The sequence below is a fragment of the Micropterus salmoides genome, unplaced genomic scaffold (genome assembly GCF_014851395.1).
Source record: "Micropterus salmoides isolate LMB-PRFRI ecotype aquatic unplaced genomic scaffold, ASM1485139v1 Ms_hic_scaffold_850, whole genome shotgun sequence".
Classification (NCBI taxonomy): domain Eukaryota; kingdom Metazoa; phylum Chordata; class Actinopteri; order Centrarchiformes; family Centrarchidae; genus Micropterus; species Micropterus salmoides.
In genome coordinates this window covers 10,495-22,420 of record NW_024044627.1, presented here as the reverse complement: position 1 = coordinate 22,420, position 11,926 = coordinate 10,495, and the positions used below count along the sequence as shown (strand labels likewise).

The following is an 11,926-nucleotide window of genomic DNA, read 5'->3' as shown; positions in this document are numbered from 1 at the left end:
CATTCATGTTAATTCATACATTGATGTCCAAAATCTAATGAGTTCATGTACAACTTGTACAACATGTTCAACTACAACTACTTTCATAATAGTTGGCCTGGTATCATAGAGCGTATCCAGTGTCATGCTTATGATATGTTTATCCGACTTCTTTATGCATGCCTGCTTAGTTTCCCGGAAATCCTTTTGTACACTGTAAGCTGTAAACTTTGCTCCCCCTCCCTCACCATTTACAAGAAATGGCAGCAGTTCTTTTAAGCTCACCATTCTGCCTCTCCTATGATATGAAAGTGAAACAGGATGGATAAAATGAGTCCAGATTTAGATACATTTGGTTAAAGGTTTTCAGGGTACTCAACATCTTTTATGCAGTTTGAATAATAAAGGTAGTAATAGTGATTTAATATGTTAATTGAAATACATGTGAATATATTCAAAAAACAACATACAGTCTTTAAACATTGTGAATCAATATATCTAGCAAGAGAACAAGAGATGCTTTGGCTCTGAATAAAGTCCCACCATAATCACCATGACAACCAATTATTCTACATTTATTTATCAAGACATAGTTTGTCACATAACCCAGCAATCAATTCATTATCTTATTCATGCTTATTCATACAGTAACGTCCAAAATTGAGTTCATGTAGTACACTGCTCTGCAGATAGAGTACTTCAAAACCAAAAAAGTCTTTGTGGTAGAACACAAATAAAAAGAGTAAAAGGAAAATCAAATCAGAGAATGGTACAATTATCGTCCGTCTCAGCTTGCCGCTGAGCTTCCCGTCTCAACCTTTCTCTTTCCTCCTCCAGTTCTCTTTCACGCTGTTCCTCTAAACGTTTTTTTATATTTGCCATCTCCCTCTCTCTTTCCTCTTCCTCTCTTTTCCTTTCTGCTTCTCTTTCCTCCCTCATCCTCCTCTTCTCCCTCTCCATCCTCTCAATTACCCTCCTTCTTTCCTCCTCTCTCTTTCATCTCCCTCTCTCTCAGCCTGGAGTTGCTCATACATTTCCTTAATTTCTTTTTCATATTCTTCCTGAAGTTTCCTTTCAAGTTTTTGTTTTTCTTTCTGTATTTGCTCTTCCTTCTCTTTCAGGATGCGTTGTTTCTCCTCTTCAAGTGCCCTCTCGGCCTCTTGGAACATCGTTGGTGTAGTGGCTTCCTCCGTTCCTCTGGACTATATTTCTGATCTTCTGGAGCAGCTCAGTGACCTGAGAGCGATTCTTCTTCTCCTTGTTGTTGAAGACATGGTACTGGCCCTTACATCTGCCCACGAGTTCTTGAAGGTCTGAGCTTTCATCCAAGAACTCCTCAATAGTGTTTTCTAAAAGGTCACCACCGGTAAAGAGAACCATGCTGTATCTGTCTGCAGGCCAGCCAAAGATTTCTTGAATCCTTTGCACCGTCTGTTTCTCCTCTTCAGTGTATCTGCCCAACCTGATGACCACCAGGAACACGTGGGGTCCAGGAAGAGCAAAAGAGATGCACTGCCTCATATCTTTAGTTGTTTTATTTATGCCAAACCTGGTGTCAAACAGGCCCGGGGTGTCAATGACAGCAACCTGTTGCCCATCCACCTCAGCTTTGCCCTTTGCACAGTCAACAGTCATGGACTTTGCACTGAACTTTGATTCAAAGCACTGTCGTCCCAGAATGGTGTTTCCAGTGGCACTCTTCCCATTACCAGTCTTCCCCACCATCACTATCCTCAGATCCTCATCATTTGTTCTGGTGCTTCCTGTGTAGAAGAATGAGTGACATTTAAGCTGATGATACACGGGGCAATTTTTTGAGCAATGTTGCTGGGCAAGTCCGACTGTGTGTTGAACGGACAGAGGCGGTGCGGGGAGGGTGGCGGAGTGGCGAGAGAAGGGGATTACGGTAGTAATCTTACCTATTCCCATTGACAGCAACATTGCCCAGCACCATTGCTCTAAACGTTGCTCCGTGTATCATCAGCTTAAGAGCATACATCAGGATATACCCTCTCATGCACATTTGTGGACACTTGTTTCAACTCCATTTTGGGTTAATATATCATGGTTATGTTCCCCCAATCAACCAACACTGTAACAGTGGTTACTCTCTTGTTTTCCAAATATTTATTGCTTATTGACCTCATCAGTTCAAGATAGCCAATTCGGATTGCCATGTGCTAAATGCCTCAGGCATATCTGTGAAAGACTTTTATTCAAGGGGGTCAATCAAGGTAAAAAAAAAAAAAGTAGTACGTAAAGTGTTATTAACATGTTTATGTTTTATAAATTAAAATGTAGTTTTTATATACCAAAAACCAACTGTCCACATATGTGGACGTCATGCCACAGTGGAGTCAGATTGCATTAAGTCTAATTTCTGTAACCTGCTATATCTATTCTACTTTTTCAAAGATGTGATGAATTGTATTATATTTTAATAAAACAGACATTTATCTGAATATAAATAACAATGCAAAAGTGCTAAGGTGTCTCTAAATCAAAGAAAGTAAGCATAGACATTAAAGGCATGATTATTATAAAGCTATAAAATATGAATTTCATTTTCTAATTGTGTAAAATGTTGCAGTCAGAGAATTGAGAAGACACTGGGACGTAGTTTAACTTGCACAAAAACAAAGTAGTATATATGTCAGTTCTCTATAGTCAGCCGGCCAACTTACTTAAAGGCAGCACTTGGTGGTGGAAGGAGTGCAGCACATTCACAAATTTCAATACTACTAAATTATGAACGCTGCAGCCTAGAAAAACACATTATACCAGTACATTTTAAATTTAAACTGTCCCTGCATATAACGAAATATGGATGCAATTGCAAATTAAGCTGTTAGCTGAATTAAATTAAATTATATAATAAATGTGGGATCAAATAAATCAAATCAAACAGAAGTAAATACAACAACAGTCAAAACAAATTAAATACATTTAATTTAAATTTGGGCTTTAAACACTTAATTTCCTGCATTCTGGTGAATTTTTCTGCACCAACTTATTGAGGAAATGTCTTTATTTAAATAAAAGGAAACACAAAATTCAGGGGACAGGTGATAATTCAAAATATAAAAAATATAGTGTAATACAGGCTCTCAGGCATTCTGTATTGCTGTCAGATATGTTTCTCCTGTATATCAACTTTTCTCATTTAATTGCATCCCTGCTGAGTCTGCATGCTTGTAGGCACGACTGAAGTAGCCTAAAGTCTTCAAATGTGCATGTAGCACCTTTTCACCTCAATGATTAATTAATTCACTTTAATTCAGTTAGAAACTCCTGGACCAGAAACGTACAATTCCACTTCTAAATGTCTTGGAGAAAAATAGATCTTATTCTTTAATCTGAACATTGAGTCATATGGAAGACACTTTAAACTATGGGAAATGCATATTGTGCCATCCCAGCATGTTTGTATTTTTGAATAAAATACATTTTTAAAAGCGTTTCACACCTAAATTGTCAGGCCTTGTCACAGACCAATTTGTATGTTTTTTTTAGTTTGGCACAAATAGTGTTTTCTTATTGATTACAAGTCCCTGATTGTATCTAACATGGTATTATAATTTCTATAAGAAATATAAGCAATGTTTTGGTGTAAGTAGTGAATGGAAAGTCCAGAATAACCGCCAGGCACTTATATAGTTGTAAAAAACTACTTTAACATAGGATATTTTACAAACACATAACGGTGGGTATATACCGCCACCTTCATCTACACAGTTAAAAAAAATTAATTAATCAATATTATCTTAAATATGAAAATTTTTTATCATAATATTTAATGTGACAGTACTGACTGTGGCGTGACAGGGCTGATGGTGTTGTGACAGGACTGACATGTTTGTGTTCTTTATTGGTAAACATTCCTATTTTAATTTCTTATTATGATTATAATGTTAATGTAACATTAGACTAACACAGTTATGTTCAGCCAGTGACATATAATAATGATCAAATGCATAAAAAAATGGCTGACAACTAAGACCAAACATATTTTCATTTCAATAGATTGAGTAGTTATTCGGTTAAAAAAAAAAAAGCTTTCTTGTTAATAAAACAGTTTACCACAAGATCCACTGTGCTTTCAGTCATTTCACATGATCTTCATCAGCAAATACTGTAGGCTTTACCAGCTAAGATATTATTATTATTATACATTTGGGTTGAAAATTAACATTTAGATTTAAAATGAGAACATTTGAACATCCTTAATTCTTTGGCAACTGGCAAAATCAATCTGCTGATGAGGATCATATGATCAAAAGCATTATAACAGCTATGCTGAAGTAAAGTAAAGTATATGTGGGTCAAAGTTGTCTTTGAAAAGCTATCAGATTCAAAACGTTTGTCTATGAGCATGAAAAAAGCTTCAAATTTAAAGTGTAATGTCTATTTATTCAAATAATGTTTTGATATGGAATGCGTTAAATACATATTATTTATTAGAAAGGTAATAAAAAGGAACAATGCCATTAATTTGAAAGGCTGTGTCACAAGGCAGTCAGGCCCTGTCACAGTGTGACACAGTGTGACAGGGCCTGACTGTCAGCCATTTTAACTGCCATTGCTCAGCCTGTTAATATGCTAACAGCAAAACTGTTAGCATGCAAGAAAGGAATTTCAGTAACCTTTGTAGACATGTATTGGATTTACAAAAATGTTATTCTTTTCTGAGAATATTAACGTGACAGGGCCTGACCCTTTAGCCTGTCCTCCTCCTCAAAAAACATTCAAAATCACTCACCCTTTTTTTTAGCATCACCTAGATCAAATTAGGTCAATTCCACTGAGTCATAACCTTAAAGGCGTATTGCACACTTTTTATATACTGTTTTATGTAACCGTGACAGGACAAAAACATGGGGACAGTCATAAAATACTATTTATTTATAAAATGGATGTATAATTTCATGTTTTTAATCAATTGTTAATAATAACTTATTTTTAATTAATGGTGTTTTTTTATAACAGTTTTTATCATAACAAAACTATGAAAGATGTAGCTCAAATTTGGCTGAGGACAGTCAGGATTTGTATTTTTCAAAATACTTTAAATAAAGAAAAAAACATCTGGGACCCTAATGAATAACATATTCATTCAGCTGGTAAACCCAACCCCTCCTTGTGCATCATTGGAAGTAATGATGACTGTGAATTGTTTTTATCTTATTTTACCAATAAGGTGGTGTCAATCAGAGCCTCTATTACCCCCGCGGCCTCTTACTCAGAGGTTCCTCACCAGCAACAAGAGAGTTTTAACCAGTTTTAACCCATCGACTTGTCTGAGCTTTTAAAAACCGTATCACAAATGAGAGTGTCCTCCAGCCCACTTGATGTAATACCTACAAAATTTTTACTGAAAGTAATAGATTCTGTTGGGCCCCATTTGATCTCTGTTTTCAACAGCTCCCTATCTACTGGTTGTGTCCCTGATTATTTTAAAACGGCTTGCGTGAACCCACTTTTAAAGAAACCTGGTTTAGGTCCCTCCCTCCCACATAATTTTAGACCAATTTCAAAACTGCCTTTTATTGCAAAGATTCTAGAAAGAATTGTGTCCAAACAGCTGCTCACTGTACTGGAAAATAACAAATTATTTGAAAAGTTTCAATCTGTTTTCAGAAAGTACCACAGCACTGAAACTGCCCTGCTTAAAGTCACCAATGACCTTTTAATGTCTGCTGATGAAGGCATGTGCTCAGTCCTGGTACTCCTGGACCTTAGCGCTGCTTTTGACACCATTGATCACAACATCATGTTAGACAGACTGAGGCACTGGGTGGGGATCTCTGGTACTGCCCTAGAATGGTTTTCATCCTACCTGTCAAATAGGAAGTTTTGTGTGTCTGTAAACAACTATGTCTCCTCATTCTGTCCAGTTAAATATGGTGTGCCTCAGGGGTCGGTCTTAGGACCCATTTTGTTTTCCTTGTATCTGCTTGCCCTTGGACATATTATCCATAAACATGGCATTTCTTTTCATATTTATGCTGATGACACACAAATATACTTGCCCGTCAGATCCACAGACCCTGGAATGCTGAGTTCACTTAACAACTGCCTTTGTGAAGTAAAAAAATGGATGTCAAATAATTTCCTCCAGCTGAACTCCGACAAAACAGAAATCCTGGTCATCGGGTCTCAGCAGATGGCTGCCATCTGCTGGTTCGCTAGTAAATCACATTAAGCCTGTGGCAAAGAACCTTGGTGTTTGGTTTGATAGTAATTTAAATTTCGAGCAGCACACCACAAAGCTTGTTCAATCATGTTTTTATCAACTTAGAAATATAGCAAAAATTCGATCTATGTTAACTTTTAAGGACACCGATTTTACACGCCTTCATCTCATCATGGATTATTGCAACAGCCTTTTCACCTGTTTAACCCAAAAATCTATTGATCGACTCCAGACTGTCCAGAACTCAGCTGCCAGGCTTTTAACCTGAACAAAGAAATATGACCACATTACTCCTATTTTAGCTTCATTACACTGGCTCCCAGTATGTTTTAGAATTGACTTTAAAATTCTATTGATCACTTTTAAAGCTCTTCATGGCCTCTCGCCTTGTTATATTTCTGACCTTTTAGTCCCATACGCACCAGCACGTACCTTGAGATCCTCGGGCAGAGGTCTGTTGTCTGTTCCAGAGTCTCGACTGAAAACTAAAGGGGACAGAGCGTTTGCTGTCAGGGCCCCGAGGCTCTGGAACAGCCTGCCCGAGGAAATCAGGTCAGCTGAGTCAGTGAACTCTTTTAAGTCCCTTCTTAAAACATACTTTTATAGGAGAGCCTTTCCCGATCTTATTTGACTTTGACTATTTTATCCCTTTTATTTTATTGTATTTTACTAATTTTATATTAATTTTTCATGCTCTTATCTTGTTTTTTTTGTATTATTCTTTACACTTGTTAAAGCACTTTGTAACTTGTTTTTGAAAAGTGCTCTACAAATAAGGATTATAATTATTATTATTATTTACAGAACAACTCACGGAAATCAACCATCTAATCAGTTTTAGACATTTTTTGGATTATACAAATTTTATGCACTGTCACAACTCCAGGATAGATAATGTACGTTTCAGGTAGAATGCCCCTATATTAGCTTATATGTTTCAGCAGGTTTTCTGCTAATGTTAATCAAAACATTGTACATTACCCATCTCTCCCACATATAGGCTATGTGTTTTCTGACATTTGCAGAATAATATTTTGAGACAAAAGTCGTACTACTACGAGAATCAAATCGCAATCTAATGAGAATGAAGTCATAACATTTTAACAAAATCTACCTGCCCCACTGCTGTGCATTAGCCTGCATTATTGCACAGCTGATATGGTTGTGAGCTACCCTCTTAGACTGTCTGACAGACACAGAGCCCGTCTGGGACTTTACTGGTCTGAGACGAGTGCACTGCGTAGGGTCTCCATGAGATGCTTCCGGAAGCGTCTCTATGAGACGCCGCCCTGTACAGACCGGAAGTGCTAGCTAGCCACGTTCGGGATAAAGGTGTTGACAGCCCCCCGAAGCCCCTACCCTTACCACAACCATCAGAAATGCAACCTCCCTTGTGTTGCTGCAACGTAGGAAACGGGGGCGTGTCATACGGACGCTGAAGGGTACCTTTAGCGTAAAATCCTTACGCTTTGTCACGCTGTCTGAAAGCGTCAGTTATGACGCATTGAGATGAGAATGTGTTGGAACAGCTGCTAGTTAATGTAGCTAGCCACTGTACAAATGTATTTAGTTATCCTAACTTTACACTTGTGAGCTGTCTGTGATATTTCCTGTGTCTCACTTGGCCCTGATTCTCCCTGCAACAAATGTTTGTGAACACAGAGCTGTCTTCAATGCAAACTCTGATGACATGCCGCTGGCCTAACAAAGTCTTTTTACCATGTGAGTTTTAGAATATTTTATGTCTACTAGCTATCCATACAACTTACGAGCTCATCCTCCTCAGTTTGTTCTATTCCTGCTCCTGTGACCTCTGTCCTCTTCCTCTTAAAATACTGCAGGATGCTCGTCTGTGTGACAATTCACTACTTTTTAATTGTTTATGGACACGTAGCAGAGACACATGCACACCTCCTGGCACAAGTTTTTAAGATCAAGGATGGTCACAGATGGAGGCAAAAAAGTGGCCCAGGAGTTTGTCCCTGGTCAGCCCGCTCTCCAGACAAAGCATTTATCTGGGTCTTTAGAGACCTTTATTCCTGCCTTCTTGAGAATTTTATGCAAGTTGAGTACATAACTAAATTAACCTTTAAAATACATTTTCAAAACTAGAAACATCCCTGTAACACCCTTAAAGTAATCACTTCAGCTGAGCCCTTAGAGTAGATAACTAAATAAGTCATATCATCAATCTTACCATAAACTGCTGGCTTTGACTCTGTTCTGCTATTGACCTCATCTCTGCTGTCAAGTCTCATAATCACCATGACAGCACTAGTAGTGGTGCTGCTGGCCAGTGGCAGGTAGAGTACTCAAAATCTTTACTCAAGAAAAAGCACAATTACTCCCATAAAAGGAAAAGGAAAACAAATGACAAACCTACTCATGTATAAATATAATAATATATTTTATCTGCTGTTCATCAGGTTTGAAACAGCTGCAACATGGTTATTTCTAGGGAATGCAATTTGCTTTGCTGGTTGATTATCTTTAGCCATTTCTGTTTAAATAATTATTTTACCTTTTAAATCTCTATGAATGTGTTGATAAGATCACCTTAAAATATCAGGCTTGCTGCCCAGCCACTATTGTTGCCTGTATCTTATTATGGACATGTAGCCAACCAAACCGCTTGCTTTGCAGCAGCACATGCAGCCAAAACAATCTGATTATTCCTAAAGCATCTAAATAATCTTTACAACGCAAATAATGATTGTGGCAGTAACACGGAACTCGTTGTTGAAGCAGGTAAAACTACATACAGAGGAAGCTGTGCGTCATGCCTAAAGCCCAACAGGACTGTTTTATCCACCATATTTTCTCTCTCTGTGCATCTCCAATATGATTGTTTCCTGAATAAATAACAGCTGGTAGCTGCTGAGTGAATGCCAAGATAAGTTTCACCGGCGACATTCTGTTCACATCGCTATTAAACAGTAGGCTATGAAAAAACAACAAAAAAACCGCAACACAAAACAGGCGAATATCCATCAGAAGAAAGCGATGCTCTTTTCAACAACAGGATACTGTTAATTTATCAGAATCATTCTAGTGATCATCAGACTTAGATGTTACTGTGTGAAGTTTACGTTTTCTCTGCAGGGACTAAAGACGCTTTTAATGCGCCGTTAATGGAAAATGAAAGTAGGTGCCGGCCAGCTAGTTAAAGAGCGACGCAGGCTGCTTTCCAACAGGCCACCAGTGCCATGGTGAGCGCTCACTGGATTTCAGTTTTCAGTTGAACAATAAAGCCTTTAACTGAAAAGGTATTTGCCTGATTTTATAATTCGATCTTCATATCTGTGTATATATATAAGCGCCGTCTCTGTACCAAAGAGGAGACCTGCGCTCTTCTGCATAACTGCGCGCACACAGCCTGCAGACAGCTCATTCGGTTAAAGAAGCCTATTGCAGATTACAGACTGGTTAAATTATGAAGGTGTGAAAGGAAAATGAAGCGAATTAAAAGTAGATTACTGGCCCACAGAAAATACTGGAGTAAAGAGTAAAAGTAGGCTGCAGTTTCAAAAAGGAACGTTAAAAGGTGTCAATTAGGCTACTTCTTTTATTTTATTTATTTTGCAAAATTATGTTACTTGTAACACGTCACTACCCACCCTGCAGCAGGCGTCCTCACTGCTGTCTTCAGGTACAAAAAGAACAGCACAAAAGAAATGTAATATTGAGGCACTTTGCCGCACCTGCCTTGAGCAAACTCTTTTTTTCTCCCTTAACTTTTCAGCACCGCATTTGCCTTTTGAAACATGTTTTCTTTAGGTCTACATGATTTTTGTTAATCATGTCTGATGCGGAGTGTGTGATTGATTGATTAGTCACTCAAAGCGCCTGGCTATGAGCCAACTCCAAAATCGCCAAAAAAAAAAAGTGAGGGGGACAAAACACAGATTTTGAAATGTGGGGGGGACATGTCCCCCTCATGTACAATGGTTCCTACGCGTATGGCTCACAGCTGCTTCAGAGGAAAGCATCCTGATCCTGTGGTCACGTTATGTGAACTTCATACGTAATGTAGCAATATTATAGCAGTAGCCTCCTGCAAGACAGGCTGCCTCATGAGGATTATTTCATATTAACACGGATTTATTATTATTTTTTTGATGTTTCTGAGCTATTCGGTGCTTTAGTCAAAACATTCAAACATTCGGGAAAATGACCTGGCGACGCCGGTGGAATCACAGTTAGCTGTGATCACTTCAATATCACCATCAAATAATTAAACTTTAAAACATCCATACATAAGATACAGTATCATAACATACCTAAGTTGCTGCTCATGTTGTAATAGTTGCTGGTCATGTTTGAGTTGAAGATTACGAAGTATCGCAGATGAAGTGAAGACACTGAGTTCAGACTGGCTGCTGCAGCCCTCTTTAAAATGGCCCAAACCACACCCACATCTAGCTGCAGTGGTTACACAATAAAAGTGAAACTGAAGCTCCATGTGGAAGTTTCAGTTTCATTATTATATAGATGGGAATATCAGGGTTTTTCCTGCTGCAAAGTGAGATGGAGGTGTTACCAGCCAGATCACTGGCACACACGTGCATGTGTATTACCATGCATTCAATGGACTCAAACAACCACTTTTTTAAGAGTTCTAATAATGATGTGATTGAAGATGACAAGATGACAATCATCATGTTAAAGCATAGTTTATAATAAAAATAAAGGCACACTGTTCAACATGAAATCAAATTCAACATAAAAGCTAATGTGTTCATTTACACAGTTAACAAACAGCAAGACGTTTAAATATGACTTAAGCATCTGCAACTTTCTATCCCATTAGTATTTGTTTTTGCTGAAGCATGTCACACAACATGGTTAAGCTCTGTTTGAGACTGAGAACATCAAATACCTACTGATATACTGAATGTCTTGTAAAACTATTTGATGTTGCTGGCAGAATATTATTTACAGAAATGTTGGTTTCCTCATGTTTTTGAAGCATTTAAAAGTTAATTTTAAAAAAAGGATTGTATTTTAAAGGTTCAGTGTAGGATATAAGTTTTAGTGGCATCTAGTGGTGAGGTTTGCGATTTGCAACCTATGGCTGATCAAACACTCACCCCTCCCTTTCCAAGCGCCCCTTTGCAGTGCATTTCTGATTGGTCTAAGTTGAGTTTTGCTGCTACTGCTCATCTCTTTTCCACCATTGACTCAAACAAAAAACAAACACCCTGACAGCACACAGAAGTCTTGCTGATGTAGGCCTGAGATCGTACGTCAGCATTGTATTTATAGCACTGAAATAGCAGCCAGTGTGCAACTAGTCCTGCTGTGTGTCTAACAGCTGATGTAGTTAGTCTAAATACTGCGTCCAGAGTTGTTTTAAGTTTTACAAGGAGCAGAGGTAGTTCTCCTCCTCTTCAAAACAAATGAACCAGCTGATTACAACAGGTAATGAAGCACATTATCGTCGGTTTGTCTGACGATCAGGCTTACGTAACCTGCAGGGTGCTAATATCCCCTAGGTATATCAGAAGATATCTAGGTTCTTTGAGGAGGCTAATTACACAGGGTATCGGCAAAGCACCCAATGATACCATTTAACTCCCCGCTTAATGAAACACACACCAACTTATTTGGTCAGTCCGCTCAGTTCAAGTCTATTGTACAGTCTCACAAAAAAAACAACAACAACCGGAATACTCCGTTAACACACCGGTTTGGACCGGTTCAGCAGCTTGAGAAGAATCTCTGTTTCGTTATCTTCACTAACTAACTAAATTT

General features: G+C 38.2%; 1 pseudogene; it reads right to left on the bottom strand.

Moving 5' to 3' along the window:
• Positions 1–376: 376 nt before the first annotated feature.
• Positions 377–10,573, bottom strand: LOC119894697 (annotated as a pseudogene).
• Positions 10,574–11,926: the final 1,353 nt, after the last annotated feature.